We start from the raw sequence: 17,437 nt of genomic DNA on the forward strand, positions 1-17,437 counted from the left end.
CTTTAGAAGGATCAGTTTTGAAACACTCTTTTTGTGGAATTTCCAAGTGGAGATTTCAAGCGATTTGAGGGCAAATTGAAATAACCCCGTTTCAAAACTACACAGAATCATTCTCAGAAACTACTTTGTAATGGGTGTGTTCAACTCACAGAGTTTAACCTTTCTTTTCATAGAGCAGTTGGGAAACACTCTGTTTGTTAAGTCTGCAAGTGGATATTTAGACCTGGTTGAGGCCTTCTTTGGAAACGGGATTTCTTCATTGAATGCTAGACAGAGGAATTCTCAGTAACTTCTTTGCGTTGTGTGTATTCAACTCACAGAGTTGAACGTTCCTTAAGACAGAGCAGTTTTGAAACACCCTTTTTGTGGAATTTGCAAGTGGAGAATTCAAGAGATTTGAAGCCAATCTTAGAAATGGCAATATCCTCTTTTAAAAACTAGACAGAATAATTCTCAGAAACTACTTTGTACTGGATGTGTTCAACTCACAGAGTTTAACCTTTCTCTTCATAGAGCAGTTTGGAAACACTCTGTTTGTTAAGTCTGCCAGTGGATATTTAGACCTCTTTGTGGCCTTCGTTGGAAACGGGATGTCTTCATATACTGCAAGAAAGAAGAATTCTCAGTAACTTCTTTGAGTGGTGTGTGTTCAACTCACAGAGTTAAACCTCCCTTTAGAAGGATCAGTTTTGAAACACTCTTTTTGTGGAATTTCCTAGCGGAGATTTCAGGAGATTTGAGGCCAATCTTAGAAACGGCAATATCCTCGTTTAAAAACTAGACAGAATCATTCTCAGAAACTACTTTGTACTGGATGTGTTCAACTCACAGAGTTTAACCTTTCTTTTCATAGAGCAGTTTGGAAACACTCTGTTTGTTAAGTCTGCAAGTGGATATTTAGACCTCTTTGTGGCCTTCGTTGGAAACGGGATTTCTTCCTATACTGCAAGAAAGAAGAATTCTCAGTAACTTCTTTGTGTGGTGTGTGTTCAACTCACAGAGTTAAACTTTCCTTTAGAAAGATCAGTTTTGAAACACTCTTTTTGTGGAAATTGCAAGTGGAGATTTCCAGCGATTTGAGGGCAATCTTAGAAATGGAAATAACCGCGTTTCAAAACTACACAGAATCATTCTCAGAAACTACTTTGTAATGGGTGTGTTCAACTCACAGAGTTTAACCTTTCTTTTCATAGAGCAGTTTGGAAACACTCTGTTTGTTAAGTCTGCAAGTGGATATTTAGACCTGGTTGAGGCCTTCGTTGGAAATGGGATTTCTTCATTGAATGCTAGACAGAAGAATTCTCAGCAACTTCTTTGCGTTGCGTGTATTCAACTCACAGAGTTGAACGTTCCTTAAGACAGAGCAGTTTTGAAACACCCTTTTTGTGGAATTTGCAAGTGGAGATTTCAAGAGATTTGAGGCCAATCTAAGAAATGGCAATATCCTCGTTTAAAAACTAGACAGAATCATTCTCAGAAACTACTTTGTACTGGATGTGTTCAACTCACAGGGTTTAACCTTTCTTTTCATAGAGCAGTTTGGAAACACTCTGTTTGTTAAGTCTGCAAGTGGATATTTAGACCTCTTTGTGGCCTTCGTTGGAAACGGGATTTCTTCATATACTGCAAGAAAGAAGAATTCTCAGTAGCTACTTTGTGTGGTGTGTGTTCAACTCACAGAGTTAAACCTCCCTTTAGAAGGATCAGTTTTGAAACACTCTTTTTGTCGAATTTCCAAGTGGAGATTTCAAGAGATTTGAGGCCAATCTTAGAAATGGCAATATCCTCGTTTAAAAATTAGACAGAATCATTCTCAGAAACTACTTTGTACTGGATGTGTTCAACTCACAGAGTTTAACCTTTCTTTTCATAGAGCTGTTTGAAACACTCTGTTTGTTAAGTCTGCAAGTGGATATTTAGACCTCTTTGTGGCCTTCGTTGGAAACGGGATTTCTTCATATACTGCAAGAAAGAAGAATTCTCAGTAACTTCTTTGTGTGGTGTGTGTTCAACTCACAGAGTTAAACCTTCCTTTAGAAAGATCAGTTTTGAAACACTCTTTTTGTGGAAATTGCAAGTGGAGATTCCCAGCGATTTGAGGGCAATCTCAGAAATTGAAATAACCCCGTTTCAAAACTACACAGAATCATTCTCAGAAACTACTTTGTAATGGGTGTGTTCAACTCACAGAGTTTAACCTTTCTTTTCATAGAGCAGTTTGGAAACACTCTGTTTGTTAAGTCTGCAAGTGGATATTTAGACCTCTTTGTGGCCTTCGTTGGAAACGGGATTTCTTCATATACTGCAAGAAAGAAGAATTCTCAGTAACTACTTTGTGTGGTGTGTGTTCAACTCACAGAGTTAAACCTCCCTTTAGAAGGATCAGTTTTGAAACACTCTTTTTGTGGAATTTCCAAGTGGAGATTTCAAGAGATTTGAGGCCAATCTTAGAAATGGCAATATCCTCGTTTAAAAACTAGACAGAATCATTCTCAGAAAGTACTTTGTACTGGATGTGTTCAACTTACAGAGTTTAACCTTTCTTTTCATAGAGCAGTTTGGAAACACTCTGTTTGTTAAGTCTGCAAGTGGATATTTAGACCTCTTTGTGGCCTTCGTTGGAAACGGGATTTCTTCATATACTGCAAGAAAGAAGAATTCTCAGTAACTTCTTTGTGTGGTGTGTGTGCAACTCACAGAGTTAAACCTTCCTTTAGAAAGATCAGTTTTGAAACACTCTTTTTGTGGAAATTGCAAGTGGAGATTTCCAGCGATTTGTGGGCAATCTTAGAAATTGAACTAACCCCGTTTCAAAACTACACAGAATCATTCTCAGAAACTACTTTGTAATGGGTGTGTTCAACTCACAGAGTTTAACCTTTCTTTTCATAGAGCAGTTTGGAAACACTCTGTTTGTTAAGTCTGCAAGTGGATATTTAGACCTGGTTGAGGCCTTCGTTGGAAACGGGGTTTCTTCATTGAATGCGAGACAGAAGAATTCTCAGCAACTTCTTTGCGTTGCGTGTATTCAACTAACAGAGTTGAACGTTCCTTAAGACAGAGCAGTTTTGAAACACTCTTTTTGTGGAATTTCCAAGTGGAGATTTCAAGAGATTTTAGGCCAATCTTAGAAATGGCAATATCCTCGTTTAAAAACTAGACAGAATCATTCTCAGAAACTACTTTGTACTGGATGTGTTCAACTCACAGAGTTTAACCTTTCTTTTCATAGAGCAGTTTGGAAACACTCTGTTTGTTAAGTCTGCAAGTGGATATTTAGACCTCTTTGTGGCCTTCGTTGTAAACGGGATTTCTTCCTATACTGCAAGAAAGAAGAATTCTCCGTAACTTCTTTGTGTGGTGTGTGTTCAACTCACAGAGTTAAACCTTCCTTTAGAAAGATCAGTTTTGAAACACTCTTTTTGTGGAAATTGCAAGTGGAGATTTCCAGGGATTTGAGGGCAAATTGAAATAACCCCGTTTCAAAACTACACAGAATCATTCTCAGAAACTACTTTGTAATGGGTGTGTTCAACTCACAGAGTTTAACCTTTCTTTTCATAGAGCAGTTTGGAAACACTCTGTTTGTTAAGTCTGCAAGTGGATATTTAGACCTCTTTGTGGCCTTCGTTGGAAACGGGATTTCTTCATATACTGCAAGAAAGAATTCTCAGTAACTACTTTGTGTGGTGTGTGTTCAACTCACAGAGTTAAACCTCCCTTTAGAAGGATCAGTTTTGAAACACTCTTTTTGTGGAATTTCCAAGTGGAGATTTCAAGAGATTTGAGGCCAATCTTAGAAATGGCAATATCCTCGTTTAAAAACTAGACAGAATCATTCTCAGAAACTACTTTGTACTGGATATGTTCAACTTACAGAGTTTAACCTTTCTTTTCATAGAGCAGTTTGAAAACACTCTGTTTGTTAAGTCTGCAAGTGGATATTTAGACCTGGTTGAGGCCTTCGTTGGAAACGGGATTTCTTCATTGAATGCTAGACAGAAGAATTCTCAGTAACTAATTTGCGTTGTGTGTATTCAACTCACAGAGTTGAACGTTCCTTAAGACAGAGCAGTTTTGAAACACCCTTTTTCTGGAATTTGCAAGTGGAGAATTCAAGAGATTTGAGGCCAATCTTAGAAATGGCAATATCCTCTTTTAAAAACTAGACAGAATCATTCTCAGAAACTACTTTGTACTGGATGTGTTCAACTCACAGAGTTTAACCTTTCTTTTCATAGAGCAGTTTGGAAACACTCTGTTTGTTAAGTCTGCATGTGGATATTTAGACCTATTTGTGGCCTTCGTTGGAAACGGGATTTCTTCATATAATGCAAGAAAGAAGAATTCTCAGTAACTACTTTGTGTGGTGTGTGTTCAACTCACAGAGTTAAACCTCCCTTTAGAAGGATCAGTTTTGAAACACTCTTTTTGTCGAATTTCCAAGTGGAGATTTCAAGAGATTTGAGGCCAATCTTAGAAATGGCAATATCCTCGTTTAAAAATTAGACAGAATCATTCTCAGAAACTACTTTGTACTGGATGTGTTCAACTCACAGAGTTTAACCTTTCTTTTCATAGAGCTGTTTGAAACACTCTGTTTGTTAAGTCTGCAAGTGGATATTTAGACCTCTTTGTGGCCTTCGTTGGAAACGGGATTTCTTCATATACTGCAAGAAAGAAGAATTCTCAGTAACTTCTTTGTGTGGTGTGTGTTCAACTCACAGAGTTAAACCTTCCTTTAGAAAGATCAGTTTTGAAACACTCTTTTTGTGGAAATTGCAAGTGGAGATTCCCAGCGATTTGAGGGCAATCTCAGAAATTGAAATAACCCCGTTTCAAAACTACACAGAATCATTCTCAGAAACTACTTTGTAATGGGTGTGTTCAACTCACAGAGTTTAACCTTTCTTTTCATAGAGCAGTTTGGAAACACTCTGTTTGTTAAGTCTGCAAGTGGATATTTAGACCTCTTTGTGGCCTTCGTTGGAAACGGGATTTCTTCATATACTGCAAGAAAGAAGAATTCTCAGTAACTACTTTGTGTGGTGTGTGTTCAACTCACAGAGTTAAACCTCCCTTTAGAAGGATCAGTTTTGAAACACTCTTTTTGTGGAATTTCCAAGTGGAGATTTCAAGAGATTTGAGGCCAATCTTAGAAATGGCAATATCCTCGTTTAAAAACTAGACAGAATCATTCTCAGAAACTACTTTGTACTGGATGTGTTCAACTTACAGAGTTTAACCTTTCTTTTCATAGAGCAGTTTGGAAACACTCTGTTTGTTAAGTCTGCAAGTGGATATTTAGACCTCTTTGTGGCCTTCGTTGGAAACGGGATTTCTTCATATACTGCAAGAAAGAAGAATTCTCAGTAACTTCTTTGTGTGGTGTGTGTTCAACTCACAGAGTTAAAACTTCTTTTAGAAAGATCAGTTTTGAAACACTCTTTTTGTGGAAATTGCAAGTGGAGATTTCCAGCGATTTGAGGGCAATCTTAGAAATTGAAATAACCCCGTTTCAAAACTACACAGAATCATTCTCAGAAACTACTTTGTAATGGGTGTGTTCAACTCACAGAGTTTAACCTTTCTTTTCATAGAGCAGTTTGGAAACACTCTGTTTGTTAAGTCTGCAAGTGGATATTTAGACCTCTTTGTGGCCTTCGTTGGAAACGGGATTTCTTCATATACTGCAAGAAAGAAGAATTCTCAGTAACTACTTTGTGTGGTGTGTGTTCAACTCACAGAGTTAAATCTCCCTTTAGAAGGATCAGTTTTGAAACACTCTTTTTGTGGAATTTCCAAGTGGAGATTTCAAGAGATTTGAGGCCAATCTTAGAAATGGCAATATCCTCGTTTAATAACTAGACAGAATCATTCTCAGAAACTACTTTGTACTGGATGTGTTCAACTCACAGAGTTTAACCTTTCTTTTCATAGAGCAGTTTGGAAACACTCTGTTTGTTAAGTCCGCAAGTGGATATTTAGACCTCTTTGTGGCCTTCGTTGGAAACGGGATTTCTTCATATACTGCAAGAAAGAAGAATTCTCAGTAACTTCTTTGTGTGGTGTGTGTTCAACTCACAGAGTTAAACCTTCCTTTAGAAAGATCAGTTTTGAAACACTCTTTTTGTGGAAATTGCAAGTGGAGATTTCCAGCGATTTGTGAGCAATCTTAGAAATTGAACTAACCCCGTTTCAAAACTACACAGAATCATTCTCAGAAACTACTTTGTAATGGGTGTGTTCAACTCACAGAGTTTAACCTTTCTTTTCATAGAGCAGTTTGGAAACACTCTGTTTGTTAAGTCTGCAAGTGGATATTTAGACCTGGTTGAGGCCTTCGTTGGAAACGGGGTTTCTTCATTGAATGCGAGACAGAAGAATTCTCAGCAACTTCTTTGCGTTGCGTGTATTCAACTAACAGAGTTGAACGTTCCTTAAGACAGAGCAGTTTTGAAACACTCTTTTTGTGGAATTTCCAAGTGGAGATTTCAAGAGATTTGAGGCCAATCTTAGAAATGGCAATATCCTCGTTTAAAAACTAGACAGAATCATTCTCAGAAACTACTTTGTACTGGATGTGTTCAACTCACAGAGTTTAACCTTTCTTTTCATAGAGCAGTTTGGAAACACTCTGTTTGTTAAGTCTGCAAGTGGATATTTAGACCTCTTTGTGGCCTTCGTTGTAAACGGGATTTCTTCCTATACTGCAATAAAGAAGAATTCTCCGTAACTTCTTTGTGTGGTGTGTGTTCAACTCACAGAGTTAAACCTTCCTTTAGAAAGATCAGTTTTGAAACACTCTTTTTGTGGAAATTGCAAGTGGAGATTTCCAGGGATTTGAGGGCAAATTGAAATAACCCCGTTTCAAAACTACACAGAATCATTCTCAGAAACTACTTTGTAATGGGTGTGTTCAACTCACAGAGTTTAACCTTTCTTTTCATAGAGCAGTTTGGAAACACTCTGTTTGTTAAGTCTGCAAGTGGATATTTAGACCTCTTTGTGGCCTTCGTTGGAAACGGGATTTCTTCATATACTGCAAGAAAGAATTCTCAGTAACTACTTTGTGTGGTGTGTGTTCAACTCACAGAGTTAAACCTCCCTTTAGAAGGATCAGTTTTGAAACACTCTTTTTGTGGAATTTCCAAGTGGAGATTTCAAGAGATTTGAGGCCAATCTTAGAAATGGCAATATCCTCGTTTAAAAACTAGACAGAATCATTCTCAGAAACTACTTTGTACTGGATATGTTCAACTTACAGAGTTTAACCTTTCTTTTCATAGAGCAGTTTGAAAACACTCTGTTTGTTAAGTCTGCAAGTGGATATTTAGACCTGGTTGAGGCCTTCGTTGGAAACGGGATTTCTTCATTGAATGCTAGACAGAAGAATTCTCAGTAACTAATTTGCGTTGTGTGTATTCAACTCACAGAGTTGAACGTTCCTTAAGACAGAGCAGTTTTGAAACACCCTTTTTCTGGAATTTGCAAGTGGAGAATTCAAGAGATTTGAGGCCAATCTTAGAAATGGCAATATCCTCTTTTAAAAACTAGACAGAATCATTCTCAGAAACTACTTTGTACTGGATGTGTTCAACTCACAGAGTTTAACCTTTCTTTTCATAGAGCAGTTTGGAAACACTCTGTTTGTTAAGTCTGCATGTGGATATTTAGACCTCTTTGTGGCCTTCGTTGGAAACGGGATTTCTTCATATAATGCAAGAAAGAAGAATTCTCAGTAACTACTTTGTGTGGTGTGTGTTCAACTCACAGAGTTAAACCTCCCTTTAGAAGGATCAGTTTTGAAACACTCTTTTTGTCGAATTTCCAAGTGGAGATTTCAAGAGATTTGAGGCCAATCTTAGAAATGGCAATATCCTCGTTTAAAAATTAGACAGAATCATTCTCAGAAACTACTTTGTACTGGATGTGTTCAACTCACAGAGTTTAACCTTTCTTTTCATAGAGCTGTTTGAAACACTCTGTTTGTTAAGTCTGCAAGTGGATATTTAGACCTCTTTGTGGCCTTCGTTGGAAACGGGATTTCTTCATATACTGCAAGAAAGAAGAATTCTCAGTAACTTCTTTGTGTGGTGTGTGTTCAACTCACAGAGTTAAACCTTCATTTAGAAAGATCAGTTTTGAAACACTCTTTTTGTGGAAATTGCAAGTGGAGATTCCCAGCGATTTGAGGGCAATCTCAGAAATTGAAATAACCCCGTTTCAAAACTACACAGAATCATTCTCAGAAACTACTTTGTAATGGGTGTGTTCAACTCACAGAGTTTAACCTTTCTTTTCATAGAGCAGTTTGGAAACACTCTGTTTGTTAAGTCTGCAAGTGGATATTTAGACCTCTTTGTGGCCTTCGTTGGAAACGGGATTTCTTCATATACTGCAAGAAAGAAGAATTCTCAGTAACTACTTTGTGTGGTGTGTGTTCAACTCACAGAGTTAAACCTCCCTTTAGAAGGATCAGTTTTGAAACACTCTTTTTGTGGAATTTCCAAGTGGAGATTTCAAGAGATTTGAGGCCAATCTTAGAAATGGCAATATCCTCGTTTAAAAACTAGACAGAATCATTCTCAGAAACTACTTTGTACTGGATGTGTTCAACTTACAGAGTTTAACCTTTCTTTTCATAGAGCAGTTTGGAAACACTCTGTTTGTTAAGTCTGCAAGTGGATATTTAGACCTCTTTGTGGCCTTCGTTGGAAACGGGATTTCTTCATATACTGCAAGAAAGAAGAATTCTCAGTAACTTCTTTGTGTGGTGTGTGTTCAACTCACAGAGTTAAAACTTCTTTTAGAAAGATCAGTTTTGAAACACTCTTTTTGTGGAAATTGCAAGTGGAGATTTCCAGCGATTTGAGGGCAATCTTAGAAATTGAAATAACCCCGTTTCAAAACTACACAGAATCATTCTCAGAAACTACTTTGTAATGGGTGTGTTCAACTCACAGAGTTTAACCTTTCTTTTCATAGAGCAGTTTGGAAACACTCTGTTTGTTAAGTCTGCAAGTGGATATTTAGACCTCTTTGTGGCCTTCGTTGGAAACGGGATTTCTTCATATACTGCAAGAAAGAAGAATTCTCAGTAACTACTTTGTGTGGTGTGTGTTCAACTCACAGAGTTAAATCTCCCTTTAGAAGGATCAGTTTTGAAACACTCTTTTTGTGGAATTTCCAAGTGGAGATTTCAAGAGATTTGAGGCCAATCTTAGAAATGGCAATATCCTCGTTTAATAACTAGACAGAATCATTCTCAGAAACTACTTTGTACTGGATGTGTTCAACTCACAGAGTTTAACCTTTCTTTTCATAGAGCAGTTTGGAAACACTCTGTTTGTTAAGTCTGCAAGTGGATATTTAGACCTCTTTGTGGCCTTCGTTGGAAACGGGATTTCTTCATATACTGCAAGAAAGAAGAATTCTCAGTAACTTCTTTGTGTGGTGTGTGTTCAACTCACAGAGTTAAACCTTCCTTTAGAAAGATCAGTTTTGAAACACTCTTTTTGTGGAAATTGCAAGTGGAGATTTCCAGCGATTTGTGGGCAATCTTAGAAATTGAACTAACCCCGTTTCAAAACTACACAGAATCATTCTCAGAAACTACTTTGTAATGGGTGTGTTCAACTCACAGAGTTTAACCTTTCTTTTCATAGAGCAGTTTGGAAACACTCTGTTTGATAAGTCTGCAAGTGGATATTTAGACCTGGTTGAGGCCTTCGTTGGAAACGGGGTTTCTTCATTGAATGCGAGACAGAAGAATTCTCAGCAACTTCTTTGCGTTGCGTGTATTCAACTAACAGAGTTGAACGTTCCTTAAGACAGAGCAGTTTTGAAACACTCTTTTTGTGGAATTTCCAAGTGGAGATTTCAAGAGATTTGAGGCCAATCTTAGAAATGGCAATATCCTCGTTTAAAAACTAGACAGAATCATTCTCAGAAACTACTTTGTACTGGATGTGTTCAACTCACAGAGTTTAACCTTTCTTTTCATAGAGCAGTTTGGAAACACTCTGTTTGTTAAGTCTGCAAGTGGATATTTAGACCTCTTTGTGGCCTTCGTTGTAAACGGGATTTCTTCCTATACTGCAATAAAGAAGAATTCTCCGTAACTTCTTTGTGTGGTGTGTGTTCAACTCACAGAGTTAAACCTTCCTTTAGAAAGATCAGTTTTGAAACACTCTTTTTGTGGAAATTGCAAGTGGAGATTTCCAGGGATTTGAGGGCAAATTGAAATAACCCCGTTTCAAAACTACACAGAATCATTCTCAGAAACTACTTTGTAATGGGTGTGTTCAACTCACAGAGTTTAACCTTTCTTTTCATAGAGCAGTTTGGAAACACTCTGTTTGTTAAGTCTGCAAGTGGATATTTAGACCTCTTTGTGGCCTTCGTTGGAAACGGGATTTCTTCATATACTGCAAGAAAGAATTCTCAGTAACTACTTTGTGTGGTGTGTGTTCAACTCACAGAGTTAAACCTCCCTTTAGAAGGATCAGTTTTGAAACACTCTTTTTGTGGAATTTCCAAGTGGAGATTTCAAGAGATTTGAGGCCAATCTTAGAAATGGCAATATCCTCGTTTAAAAACTAGACAGAATCATTCTCAGAAACTACTTTGTACTGGATATGTTCAACTTACAGAGTTTAACCTTTCTTTTCATAGAGCAGTTTGAAAACACTCTGTTTGTTAAGTCTGCAAGTGGATATTTAGACCTGGTTGAGGCCTTCGTTGGAAACGGGATTTCTTCATTGAATGCTAGACAGAAGAATTCTCAGTAACTAATTTGTGTTGTGTGTATTCAACTCACAGAGTTGAACGTTCCTTAAGACAGAGCAGTTTTGAAACACCCTTTTTCTGGAATTTGCAAGTGGAGAATTCAAGAGATTTGAGGCCAATCTTAGAAATGGCAATATCCTCTTTTAAAAACTAGACAGAATCATTCTCAGAAACTACTTTGTACTGGATGTGTTCAACTCACAGAGTTTAACCTTTCTTTTCATAGAGCAGTTTGGAAACACTCTGTTTGTTAAGTCTGCATGTGGATATTTAGACCTCTTTGTGGCCTTCGTTGGAAACGGGATTTCTTCATATAATGCAAGAAAGAAGAATTCTCAGTAACTACTTTGTGTGGTGTGTGTTCAACTCACAGAGTTAAACCTCCCTTTAGAAGGATCAGTTTTCAAACACTCTTTTTGTCGAATTTCCAAGTGGAGATTTCAAGAGATTTGGGGCCAATCTTAGAAATGGCAATATCCTCGTTTAAAAACTAGACAGAATCATTCTCAGAAACTACTTTGTACTGGATGTGTTCAACTCACAGAGTTTAACCTTTCTTTTCATAGAGCAGTTTGGAAACACTCTGTTTGTTAAGTCTGCAAGTGGATATTTAGACCTCTTTGTGGCCTTCGTTGGAAACGGGATTTCTTCATATACTGCAAGAAAGAAGAATTCTCAGTAACTTCTTTGTGTGGTGTGTGTTCAACTCACAGAGTTAAACCTTCCTTTAGAAAGATCAGTTTTGAAACACTCTTTTTGTGGAAATTGCAAGTGGAGATTTCCAGCGATTTGAGGGCAATCTTAGAAATTGAAATAACCCCGTTTCAAAACTACACAGAATCATTCTCAGAAACTACTTTGTAATGGGTGTGTTCAACTCACAGAGTTTAACCTTTCTTTTCATAGAGCAGTTTGGAAACACTCTGTTTGTTAAGTCTGCAAGTGGATATTTAGACCTCTTTGTGGCCTTCGTTGGAAACGGGATTTCTTCATATACTGCAAGAAAGAAGAATTCTCAGTAACTACTTTGTGTGGTGTGTGTTCAACTCACAGAGTTAAACCTCCCTTTAGAAGGATCAGTTTTGAAACACTCTTTTTGTGGAATTTCCAAGTGGAGATTTCAAGAGATTTGAGGCCAATCTTAGAAATGGCAATATCCTCGTTTAAAAACTAGACAGAATCATTCTCAGAAACTACTTTGTACTGGATGTGTTCAACTCACAGAGTTTAACCTTTCTTTTCATAGAGCAGTTTGGAAACACTCTGTTTGTTAAGTCTGCATGTGGATATTTAGACCTCTTTGTGGCCTTCGTTGGAAACGGGATTTCTTCATATACTGCAAGAAAGAACAATTCTCAGTAACTACTTTGTGTGGTGTGTGTTCAACTCACAGAGTTAAACCTCCCTTTAGAAGGATCAGTTTTGAAACACTCTTTTTGTCGAATTTCCAAGTGGAGATTTCAAGAGATTTGGGGCCAATCTTAGAAATGGCAATATCCTCGTTTAAAAACTAGACAGAATCATTCTCAGAAACTACTTTGTACTGGATGTGTTCAACTCACAGAGTTTAACCTTTCTTTTCATAGAGCAGTTTGGAAACACTCTGTTTGTTAAGTCTGCAAGGGGATATTTAGACCTCTTTGTGGCCTTCGTTGGAAACGGGATTTCTTCCTATACTGCAAGAAAGAAGAATTCTCAGTAACTTCTTTGTGTGGTGTGTGTTCAACTCACAGAGTTAACCCTTCCTTTAGAAAGATCAGTTTTGAAACACTCTTTTTGTGGAAATTGCAAGTGGAGATTTCCAGCGATTTGAGGGCAATCTTAGAAATTGAAATAACCCCGTTTCAAAACTACACAGAATCATTCTCAGAAACTACTTTGTAATGGGTGTGTTCAACTCACAGAGTTTAACCTTTCTTTTCATAGAGCAGTTTGGAAACACTCTGTTTGTTAAGTCTGCAAGTGGATATTTAGACCTCTTTGTGGCCTTCGTTGGAAACGGGATTTCTTCATATACTGCAAGAAAGAAGCATTCTCAGTAACTACTTTGTGTGGTGTGTGTTCAACTCACAGAGTTAAACCTCCCTTTAGAAGGATCAGTTTTGAAACACTCTTTTTGTGGAATTTCCAAGTGGAGATTTCAAGAGATTTGAGGCCAATCTTAGAAATGGCAATATCCTCGTTTAAAAACTAGACAGAATCATTCTCAGAAACTACTTTGTACTGGATGTGTTCAACTCACAGAGTTTAACCTTTCTTTTCATAGAGCAGTTTGGAAACACTCTGTTTGTTAAGTCTGCAAGTGGATATTTAGACCTCTTTGTGGCCTTCGTTGGAAACGGGATTTCTTCCTATACTGCAAGAAAGAAGAATTCTCAGTAACTTCTTTGTGTGGTGTGTGTTCAACTCACAGAATTAAACCTTCCTTTAGAAAGATCAGTTTTGAAACACTCTTTTTGTGGAAATTGCAAGTGGAGATTTCCAGCGATTTGAGGGCAATCTTAGAAATGGAAATAACCCAGTTTCAAAACTACACAGAATCATTCTCAGAAACTACTTTGTAATGGGTGTGTTCAACTCACAGAGTTTAACCTTTCTTTTCATAGAGCAGTTTGGAAACACTCTGTTTGTTAAGTCTGCAAGTGGATATTTAGACCTCTTTGTGGCCTTCTTTGGAAACGGGATTTCTTCATAAACTGCAAGAAAGAAGAATTCTCAGTAACTTCTTTGTGTGGTGTGTGTTCAACTCACAGAGTTAAACCTTCCTTTAGAAAGATCAGTTTTGAAACACTCTTTTTGTGGAAATTGCAAGTGGAGATTTCCAGCGATTTGAGGGCAAATTGAAATAACCACGTTTCAAAACTACACAGAATCATTCTCAGAAACTACTTTGTAATGGGTGTGTTCAACTCACAGAGTTTAACCTTTCTTTTCATAGAGCAGTTTGGAAACACTCTGTTTGTTAAGTCTGCAAGTGGATATTTAGACCTGGTTGAGGCCTTCGTTGGAAACGGGATTTCTTCATTGAATGCTAGACAGAAGAATTCTCAGTAACTTATTTGCGTTGCGTGTATTCAACTCACAGAGTTGAACGTTCCTTAAGAAAGAGCAGTTTTGAAACACCCTTTTTGTGGAATTTGCAAGTGGAGATTTCAAGAGATTTGAGGCCAATCTTAGAAATGGCAATATCCTCGTTTAAAAACTAGACAGAATCATTCTAAGAAACTACTTTGTACTGGATGTGTTCAACTCACAGGGTTTAACCTTTCTTTTCATAGAGCAGTTTGGAAACACTCTGTTTGTTAAGTCTGCAAGTGGATATTTAGACCTCTTTGTGGCCTTCGTTGGAAACGGGATTTCTTCATATACTGCAAGAAAGAAGAATTCTCAGTAACTACTTTGTGTGGTGTGTGTTCAACTCACAGAGTTAAACCTCCCTTTAGAAGGATCAGTTTTGAAACACTCTTTTTGTCGAATTTCCAAGTGGAGATTTCAAGAGATTTGAGGCCAATCTTAGAAATGGCAATATCCTCGTTTAAAAACTAGACAGAATCATTCTCAGAAACTACTTTGTACTGGATGTGTTCAACTCACAGAGTTTAACCTTTCTTTTCATAGAGCAGTTTGGAAACACTCTGTTTGTTAAGTCTGCAAGTGGATATTTAGACCTCTTTGTGGCCTTCGTTGGAAACGGGATTTCTTCCTATACTGCAAGAAAGAAGAATTCTCAGTAACTTCTTTGTGTGGTGTGTGTTCAACTCACAGAGTTAAACCTTCCTTTAGAAAGATCAGTTTTGAAACACTCTTTTTGTGGAAATTGCAAGTGGAGATTTCCAGCGATTTGAGGGCAATCTTAGAAATGGAAATAACCCAGTTTCAAAACTACACAGAATCATTCTCAGAAACTACTTTGTAATGGGTGTGTTCAACTCACAGAGTTTAACCTTTCTTTTCATAGAGCAGTTTGGAAACACTCTGTTTGTTAAGTCTGCAAGTGGATATTTAGACCTCTTTGTGGCCTTCTTTGGAAACGGGATTTCTTCATAAACTGCAAGAAAGAAGAATTCTCAGTAACTTCTTTGTGTGGTGTGTGTTCAACTCACAGAGTTAAACCTTCCTTTAGAAAGATCAGTTTTGAAACACTCTTTTTGTGGAAATTGCAAGTGGAGATTTCCAGCGATTTGAGGGCAAATTGAAATAACCCCGTTTCAAAACTACACAGAATCATTCTCAGAAACTACTTTGTAATGGGTGTGTTCAACTCACAGAGTTTAACCTTTCTTTTCATAGAGCAGTTTGGAAACACTCTGTTTGTTAAGTCTGCAAGTGGATATTTAGACCTGGTTGAGGCCTTCGTTGGAAACGGGATTTCTTCATTGAATGCTAGACAGAAGAATTCTCAGTAACTTCTTTGCATTGTGTGTATTCAACTCACAGAGTTGAACGTTCCTTAAGACAGAGCAGTTTTGAAACACCCTTTTTGTGCAATTTGCAAGTGGAGAATTCAAGAGATTTGAGGCCAATCTTAGAAATGGCAATATCCTCTTTTAAAAACTAGACAGAATCATTCTCAGAAACTACTTTGTACTGGATGTGTTCAACTCACAGAGTTTAACCTTTCTTTTCATAGAGCAGTTTGGAAACACTCTGTTTGTTAAGTCTGCATGTGGATATTTAGACCTCTTTGTGGCCTTCGTTGGAAACGGGATTTCTTCATATACTGCAAGAAAGAAGAATTCTCAGTAACTACTTTGTGTTGTGTGTGTTCAACTCACAGAGTTAAACCTCCCTTTAGAAGGATCAGTTTTGAAACACTCTTTTTGTCGAATTTCCAAGTGGAGATTTCAAGAGATTTGGGGCCAATCTTAGAAATGGCAATATCCTCGTTTAAAAACTAGACAGAATCATTCTCAGAAACTACTTTGTACTGGATGTGTTCAACTCACAGAGTTTAACCTTTCTTTTCATAGAGCAGTAAGGAAACACTCTGTTTGTTAAGTCTGCAAGTGGATATTTAGACCTCTTTGTGGCCTTCGTTGGAAACGGGATTTCTTCCTATACTGCAAGAAAGAAGAATTCTCAGTAACTTCTTTGTGTGGTGTGTTCAACTCACAGAGTTAAACCTTCCTTTAGAAAGATCAGTTTTGAAACACTCTTTTTGTGGAAATTGCAAGTGGAGATTTCCAGCGATTTGAGGGCAATCTTAGAAATTGAAATAACCCCGTTTCAAAACTACACAGAATCATTCTCAGAAACTACTTTGTAATGGGTGTGTTCAACTCACAGAGTTTAACCTTTCTTTTCATAGAGCAGTTTGGAAACACTCTGTTTGTTAAGTCTGCAAGTGGATATTTAGACCTCTTTGTGGCCTTCGTTGGAAACGGGATTTCTTCATATACTGCAAGAAAGAAGAATTCTCAGTAACTACTTTGTGTGGTGTGTGTTCAACTCACAGAGTTAAACCTCCCTTTAGAAGGATCAGTTTTGAAACACTCTTTTTGTGGAATTTCCAAGTGGAGATTTCAAGAGATTTGAGGCCAATCTTAGAAATGGCAATATCCTCGTTTAAAAACTAGACAGAATCATTCTCAGAAACTACTTTGTACTGGATGTGTTCAACTCACAGAGTTTAACCTTTCTTTTCATAGAGCAGTTTGGAAACACTCTGTTTGTTAAGTCTGCAAGTGGATATTTAGACCTCTTTGTGGCCTTCGTTGGAAACGGGATTTCTTCCTATACTGCAAGAAAGAAGAATTCTCAGTAACTTCTTTGTGTGGTGTGTGTTCAACTCACAGAGTTAAACCTTCCTTTAGAAAGATCAGTTTTGAAACACTCTTTTTGTGGAAATTGCAAGTGGAGATTTCCAGCGATTTGAGGGCAATCTTAGAAATGGAAATAACCCAGTTTCAAAACTACACAGAATCATTCTCAGAAACTACTTTGTAATGGGTGTGTTCAACTCACAGAGTTTAACCTTTCTTTTCATAGAGCAGTTTGGAAACACTCTGTTTGTTAAGTCTGCAAGTGGATATTTAGACCTCTTTGTGGCCTTCTTTGGAAACGGGATTTCTTCATAAACTGCAAGAAAGAAGAATTCTCAGTAACTTCTTTGTGTGGTGTGTGTTCAACTCACAGAGTTAAACCTTCCTTTAGGAAGATCAGTTTTGAAACACTCTTTTTGTGGAAATTGCAAGTGGAGATTTCCAGCGATATGAGGGCAAATTGAAATAACCACGTTTAAAAACTACACAGCATCATTCTCAGAAACTACTTTGTAATGGGTGTGTTCAACTCACAGAGTTTAACCTTTCTTTTCATAGAGCAGTTTGGAAACACTCTGTTTGTTAAGTCTGCAAGTGGATATTTAGACCTGGTTGAGGCCTTCGTTGCAAACGGGATTTCTTCATTGAATGCTAGACAGAAGAATTCTCAGTAACTTATTTGCGTTGCGTGTATTCAACTCACAGAGTTGAACGTTCCTTAAGACAGAGCAGTTTTGAAACACCCTTTTTGTGGAATTTGCAAGTGGAGATTTCAAGAGATTTGAGACCAATCTTAGAAATGGCAATATCCTCGTTTAAAAACTAGACAGAATCATTCTAAGAAACTACTTTGTACTGGATGTGTTCAACTCACAGGGTTTAAC

The sequence above is a fragment of the Pan troglodytes genome, chromosome 10 (genome assembly GCF_028858775.2).
Source record: "Pan troglodytes isolate AG18354 chromosome 10, NHGRI_mPanTro3-v2.0_pri, whole genome shotgun sequence".
In the NCBI taxonomy this organism is placed as follows: Eukaryota; Metazoa; Chordata; class Mammalia; order Primates; family Hominidae; genus Pan; species Pan troglodytes.